The sequence below is a fragment of the Triticum aestivum genome, chromosome 7B (genome assembly GCF_018294505.1).
Source record: "Triticum aestivum cultivar Chinese Spring chromosome 7B, IWGSC CS RefSeq v2.1, whole genome shotgun sequence".
Classification (NCBI taxonomy): Eukaryota; Viridiplantae; Streptophyta; class Magnoliopsida; order Poales; family Poaceae; genus Triticum; species Triticum aestivum.
Window position 1 is genome coordinate 356387192 of NC_057813.1, and position 8305 is coordinate 356395496.

Sequence of the window (8305 nt, forward strand, 5' to 3'; positions counted from 1 at the left end):
TCAATGATATGACCGTTAGGTGGATAAGATATTTTGGGACAGCTGGCGCGCAGCACAGCAACGGTCGGAAATTTGACTCTTAAATTCCTCAGGGCTATCATGTTCCTCACTATGTAGGCAATCCGCACTAGCGAATTCCTAACTCCTCAGTCAGAACAAATTCCTCAGCGACCAGAAGAACTTCGTCTCTGTCACTGAAGAAATTGACTGAACTGTATGAGATTTCCAAAGGCTTCACTCGAAGGGATTGGTAGGTGTAGGATTTTGAGTTGAGCATCACATGGAAATTTTTCCTTAGTATTTCCTCGACCCCTTCAACAGTACGGTGTTTCCTATGACTCAAGAAAGAGAGAAAACAAAACTATGCAAATGAAAGTCTTCAAGCTTCATATTCCTTGCATGAATATCAAGTATTCACGAACACACCAATTTCTTCACTTTCAAAGTCTTCATGAAAGTCTTCAGGAATACCAAAATCTTCAGTCGAAGATATTCATTTTTGGGGGTCGACTTTCTCTGTGAATATCAAACTCCTTATAGACTTATAGACCTGTGTACACTCATAAACACATTAGTCCCTTAACCTATAAGTCTTCAATACACCAAAATCACTAAGGGGCACTAGATGCACTTACAGTTGCATCTTGCATTGATTTCTATGTTGTATTGCTTCTAATTTTTTGAATTGCCACTTATGACAAGATACTTTTAACTTGGCAGAGTAATATTGGTTGCATCTTTCATATGGTGTCTAGCTTGCATTACTTCTATTTTTCTTGAAAATCCTTCTGCTTAGTTTGCACATCGTAGCTATGAATATGTCATGCCGTCCTGTTTTTCTTACATATTCCATCCTCATACAGTTGTCTTACATCAAAGTATTGCTTGTCTGTGTCATGCATCAATGAGTTCTGAAAAGTGATTTTATTCTTTTGTGTTGTGGGTATAGCTTGACATGGCAAAGTCAAAAAATAGCAAGGAAAATAATATAGTAGGGAGAGTTGATACTCGTCGGGTGAAACGGAAAAGGATCTGTCGTCGATATTCTGCTGGTACTTATAGTGCAGTAGAAGGTCCAAGTCCACCGGCTAAATCTACAAACACAGTATCACCTGCTCCACCAGCTGCCGCATCCGCTTCAACTGTACCAGCATCTCAACTAGTTACTCGTTTGTTTGCTCCAGAACTGGCCAGTTCCCAAGCTGCCTTCACACCTAACACTACTTCCGAAGCACTGCTAACACAACAGGACTTGGCAAGATCAGATGAATCTCATGAGCATCAACACCAAGACGGTACCTGACCGAGTCAAGTTGTAGTTGCATGCTCCTTTATATGTACTCTCACAGTTTGATGTACACTAACACTTTCCATATTCGTTGTTGAATTAGCACCATGGCGCAAGATGAAACAGACATCAGGGATAATGCTTGACAGATTAACAAAATCTAAAGGAGGAAGAATGGAGATCCATTTTGAGGCAGGTTTAAAAAGGCCACGTGATGCTACAGAGTCAGCCAAGTTAGTATCAGAGGCAGCCGTTGCCATTAGGTGTCATGCACGTATCCTCCCAATGTGGATCCAGTACATGAATGAGAAAGACAATACCCAGTTTAACACCTTCCTTGACCATTTATTCGTAAGTAATGTTATTCATCGCAATTAGTAATATTGTCTTGCTCTGTCCCATACTTTCTAGCTTCCTCCTAATAAGACTCACATTCTTTTTTCAACAGATGAGGTTCAAGTTGGATCTAAAATATGATGCAACCAAACAAGCATGCACTCATGTTTTTCAGTCTGCTCTGTGATAGTATCGGTACCACCTTAGAAAATCTCACTTTGAAGGCAAGGCTAACAATGAAATCGCCCAAACATCTCCAGTGGAATATATTACAGATGAAGACTGGACAGCCCTCGTTAAACACTGGTCTGATCCAAAGTATCAGGTAGGCTATATGTATTTGATCAGACCACATATTGAACTTGTATTTATGTATGTGCCTTACAAGTATATCTTCTTCTAGGCTAACTGTTTGAAGGACAAAACCAACCGTTCTAATGTGAAATTCCAACAAACAACATGATCTCGTAGCTATATTGCACACTGCAAGGCTCTTGTAAATAGCTGCTACTTCCTTCTTCTTTTTGTGCCATATTATCGTATCTATATTGACTTGTTCCAAATACAGAGGAAAGCCCTTGTGGACCAAAAAGAACCTGAACCGAATGCAGTGCAAATCTTCAAGGATTGCCACACCAGCAAGATGAAGGGCATGAGCACAACAGTTCAAGCTGCTGTTGTAAGTCCTTACTCCTCCTGCCTTAAACTGATTGGTATTGTGATGTGTTCATTTAACTACTTGGTTTGCAGCCAATGTTAGTTACTCTGTTCACTTTTATACACAGTTGTCTTAACGTATCATTTCACCTTACATGGTTTAAAAGAGATAAAGGATATTCTTTTGGTCTTGATCTGTAATCTAGTTGTTATGTTCGCGTGCGCACACAATGATAAAATAGCCTGTTTGTTTTATATCTGTTTGCCCATGATATGAATGATGTCATACTATGTTCATCCTACTTTAAACCATGTCTCTTTATCCTTAGATGTCAACGAATGTGAGGAAATAGACAATACAGTAGGCATGCTACATGGACATATGTTCCGAAAGTGATTTTATTATGTAGTTGGCACTACAATACATGCTAATGTATTACAGTAGTTCACCAAAATAAGTTATGTATAAACGTTAAACCTACTTTGTTTGTTTTTGTCTCATTAGTAACTTATCTGGTACACTAATCTACAAGTTCAAACTTTCAGGAAGCTATGGAACAAATGATGGAACAACCACAACCACCTGAAGGTGACGAGGCTACTACAGGCACAATGTCACCTCTTGCTGCAGTGAGTCAGTATCTCTCCATTAACAGTGCAAAAAGCACCTTCCTGCATAATTCTGGGTTGGTTGTCAAGGTAACCTCGTCCAAATCGCCTACTGAACAAAATCTTCCTGCTGGACAGAGTGATATATCTGTGCTCCAGACACAAGTCCAATCCCTAATGGACGTTGTTTCGGAAACAAGAATAGTGGTTGAGAAATGTCGTCAAGATATGAATGGTTTTGAAACCAGACTATTAGAGATTCGCTTCGTTGTTCAAGAGAAATTGCGGAAAAAGGTGGAGATCGTGCTGCTCCATCAGATTCTACAACCTGAAACATTAGCACTCAAGTCAAATGATCTGTGCTTCTATACATCTGATGGTGCTTTTATCTGGAAGGACTATAAACTTTATGCCAACAAGCCTTTTGTTGTATGGTTGGAATTTATTTTGTTGTGATACAACGTTTATGATGCTGCCACATGCTGCAGTAATTTACGACACTATTTTTGTATAGTGAAGGTTTATCTTAGTAATGTATTCGGCCGAAAGCTTCGTAGGAGCCCAACATGCCAACATTCATCGGGCCCATTCCAATTGGGCTAAAAATGATTACGGGCCAAAATTGGCATGTAGCCCACTAAAAATATCTGGGCCTAAATCAGCATAAGCTTTCATATTTTTCTAGTAGGCCTATGCCCATAGTGGGCCTTTAATAGGCCTAAACATAATTTGGGCTCTCAGTAAAAATAGGCCGTTTACAGGTGTAAATATCTTGAGCCCATAAAAAACATGGGCCTTTAATAGACCGAAAGTGAGATTGGGCCCTGATTGTGCCAAATAACCCACTGGACTTAGCAGGCCGAAATGGTGGCCCGTTTACGATGCGGATCTTTGACAGGCCAAAATTTGGACGGGCCGTAAATGCGCCGACCTAATACACGGGCCTTTAACAGGCAGGAACTTCGGTCGGGCTAGATTATCGTCATTTTTATATGGGCCGTTAATGGGCCCGATATGACGTTGGGCCACATATGGCCCACTACTAGGAAAAGGGCTATAGATGGAATGGCCACTAATGGTGCACCAGACATGTGGAGCGCCTCTACTATATAGCAGTGGCGCACCATGTGCTGGTTCGCCATTAGTGTGAAAGACACTAATGGTGCACCAGACACATGGTGCGCCACTAGAAACATTTTTTTTCAAACATACTAATGGCGCACTAGGTCACAGTGCGCCATTACTACTTCTAACTAGTAAACGCGCACCAGCCACATAGTGCGCCACTACTCTATTTTTTTATTCTGTTTTTTTGGCAAAAGTACTAATGGCGCATCGGGGAATAGTGTGCCATTACTAGTTTAAACTAGTAATGGCGCACTGTGCCCCGGTGCGCCATTAGTATATATATTTTTTTTTGCAAAACTAGTAATGGCGCACCACCAGCAGGTGCGCCATTAGTAACCAGGGTTACTAATGGTGCATTTGTAGGTGGTGCGCCATTAGTAACCTGGGAGCAGCTAGATATTTTGGACAGCCACACCTACCCACTCACTTTCCCCACTTCATTCTCTCCACCTCCTCCTCCAAGCTTGTTTCGGCTGCCTCCTCCTCCTCACCTCATTTGCACCATAGATTCATCCAAATTAAGTTGTTAAATTACCTTTTTTTGATAGGTAAGTAAGGGGGAAGCTATCTTTATGTTGTTCTCCCTCCAACAACGTGCACATGCACTTTTTATGGCCTAGCTAGATCTATGTATGTTCGTGGTGTTGCATATGTTTGTGGTGTTGCATATATGTTTGTGTTTGCAGGTACCAGTATTTGAAATGCGATAGTTGCCAATATTTTGCCGGCATGTTGATTCATTTCCGTTTCGGCGAGAATTTTGGCACTATGCATTTTTTTGGTCCTATTTTTAGGGAAAGTCATACCAAATTTTTTCTTGGTTCTAAAATATCATTTTTCTCTACCCCGCAGGTGACCATGGTCCGCAGGATGACCGAAGGCATCATGAATAGGCTTTTGAGCTCCATGAAGGCCAGGATGCTTCAAAAGAACGAGACGGAGATAAGATGTCCATGTCGAAGATGCAAGCTGAAGAGCCTTATTGCGGACCCGGATTCTGGGCAGGTGCGGGACCACCTGCTCTTGCGTGGTTTCATGGATGGCTATCGGTGGCAAGGTGATGAAGATGACTATGAAGTCGTCCATGGGGGCCGGGCAATAAATGAGCAAGGGCAGCAAGACAACAACGGCGGCTCGGGCGGGCGAGAAGACAAAGAATCTGCAGGACATGATCACGACGGTGATGCTGTACATAGTCATCATGTAGAAGATGCAGGACATGATGATGAGGAAGATGCCGGGCCAGACGAAGGGCATGATCATGAAGATGAAGATGCCAGTGGAGCAGACGACGATGGACCATCGATGGGCTGGGTGCAGGACCCTCATATTCAAGAGTTGCTTCTCAAGCAGACGGATAACGCAAGAGCTGCAGCCCGAGAGAAAGCCAAGCTGGATCAACTGGAGATAGACGCGGTTACTCCATTGTATGAAGGATGCATGCCCGAGGATACCCGCCTGAAAGTAATGCTCATGGCTCTAGAGATGAAGATAAAACACAAAATGACCAACGCATGCTTCGACGAGAACATGACATTCTGGCGCGAACGTCTTCCCAAGGGGAACAAGTGCCCGACCAGTTTCAAGGAGGCGAAGAAAATCGTGTGTCCTCTGGATTTACCGCACGTGAAATACCATGTGTGCATGAACAATTGCATCATTTATTGGGACGAGCACGCGGAGTCTACCATATGTCCGGTGCGCGGCGTCACTCGATACAAGAAGAGGAAGAAAGCTCCTCGAAAAGTGGTGTGGTACTTTCCGATCACTCCTCATCTGCAGTGGTATTTCGCGGACCCTAAGGTAGCAAAGCTCCTGCGTTGGCACGCGGATAGGGAGGAGAAGAAGCCAAAAGATGACGCAAATGATCCGGAGATAAATAAAAAATACAAGATGCTGAGTCACCCTAGGGATGGGAGCTAGTGGCAAGCGTTAAACTTCAAACACCCGGAATTTGGGAAGGATCCAAGGAACATCGTGCTGGGCGCGAGCACCGATGGAGTCAATCCGTTTGGCAACCAGAGAAGCACACATAGCACCTGGCCTGTGTTTGTGTGGATGTACAACCTTCCCCCTGGTTGTGCATGAATAGGAAGTACATTCACATGAGTATGCTAATTGAAGGGCCGAAACAACCAGGGAACGACATCAATCTGTATCTGGGGCTGCTGAAAGAGAAGCTAGACATGCTGTGGAAAATGCCAGCCAATATGTGGGACGCCGCACAGAAAGAATATTTCCCTATGAGAGTCGCACTGCTCACGATGGTGCACGACTATCTCAGTTACGGATATGTCGCAGGGCAGGTGGTCCACGGATTTTCTGGATGCATTAGGTGCATGGATGACACAACGTATGGCCAGCTAGATAGAGATCCCGGGTCTTTGAAAACCGTGTTCATGGGACATCGAAGGTGGCTTCGCAATGATGACCCGGGGAGGAAACGCAAGGATTTGTTCGATGGTGAAACCGAACCCCGAAGACGCCCACGTACGAGGCGCGACGAGGAAATAGACAAATTGTTGAATAATTGGAAAGATTGCCCACTGCCGGGAAAGAAGCAAAAGGCGCCAGAGCCGGGAAATAAGCAAAAGGCGCCAGAGCCGCTGCTGAAGGTATGGAAGACGAGGTCTGTTTTCTGGGACTTGCCGTACTGGAAGATCCACCGTGTGCCTCACAGCCTTGATGTCATGCATATCACGAAGAATGTGTGCGAGAGTCTGCTTGGTACCCTGCTGAACATGCCAAAGAGGACCAAAGATGGGCCGAAAGCAAGGGCAGACTTGAAATCAATGGGCATCAGGGAGGAGCTTCACGCTAATGATGATGATGATGAGGCGAAGCAGTACACAGAAAGTCATTGCAAAGGCAAAAAGGCCAAGAAGACCGGAAATGACTTCCCTCCCGCGTGCTTCACTCTAAGTCAGGAGGAGATCGATCAGTTTTTCACCTGCCTCGTAGGAGTAAAACTTCCTTAAAGTTACGCGGGGAAGATAAGCAGATACCTAGACCCAGCGAAGCAGAAGTTCAGCGGGATGAAGTCTCATGACTGTCACGTGCTGATGACGCAGATACTTCCAGTTGCAATCCGTGGGATCGTGGACGCGCATGTCCGTGAAACACTATTTGGCCTATGCAACTTTTTCGACGTCATCTCTCGGAAGTCGGTTGGCATGAGGCAACTTAGAAGGCTACAGGAAGAGATCGTGGTGATACTATGCGAGCTTGAGATGTACTTCCCGCCCGCATTCTTCGATGTTATGGTGCATCTGCTGGTCCATATCATGGAGGATATCATCCAACTTGGGCCGACGTTCCTGCACATCATGATGCTGTTCGAAAGGATGAATGGTGTCATCAAAGGATACGTTCGCAACATGTCATGCCCAGAGGGAAGCATAGCCAGGGGCTTTCTGACCGAAGAGTGCATCTCCTACTACACGAATTATCTAGGCATCGAGAACCCCATTGGTCTGCCCGTCAACAGGCACCTCGGCAGGCTCGCTGGATGGGGTCACCGTGAGGGTCGCCGCGAAATGCATGTCGACTTCGAGGGTCGACTCGCCGACTTTGAAAGAGCAAACCTAGTCGCGCTACAACACATAGACGTGGTCGATCCTTGGGTGGTAGAGCACAAAACCTTTATCGAGAAGACATACAATGACCGAGGCCAACAGAGGATGGGCAGAGATATAATAAAGGAGCACAACTCATGTTTCACGCGTTGGTTCAAGCAGAAGCTTCTGTCGTACCCTTTACATGAGGATTCTTCTGCGGAAGAACAACTCATATTCGCCTTGTCACAGGGCGCCGAGCACAACCTGATGACGTATGAGGTGTACGATATCAACGGCTACACATTCTACACCGAGGGAAAGGACGTGAAGAGCGATGGTTATCAGAACTCTGGGGTAACGATGGAATCCTACACCGGTAACGACAAGGACAGATACTACGGAAGGATCGAGGAGATCTGGGAGCTGAGCTACGCTGGAGAGAAGGTCCCGATGTTCCGTGTCAGATGGGCCAAGAACATCATAAAAGAAGACCGGTATTTCACCACCATGGTTATATCGGAAGCCAAATCCAAGACCGCGGGCGCAAACGTCACCGTGAAAAATGAGCCATGGGTACTGGCTTCCCAAGTGGACCAATGCTTCTTCATTACCGACCCGCCAAAGCCCAGTCATGTTGTCGTGAGGAGAGGCAAAAGGAAGATCATCGGAATGGATGGAGTCTCCAATGAGCAAGACTTCCACAAGTACGGGGACCCGAAGATGGAACATG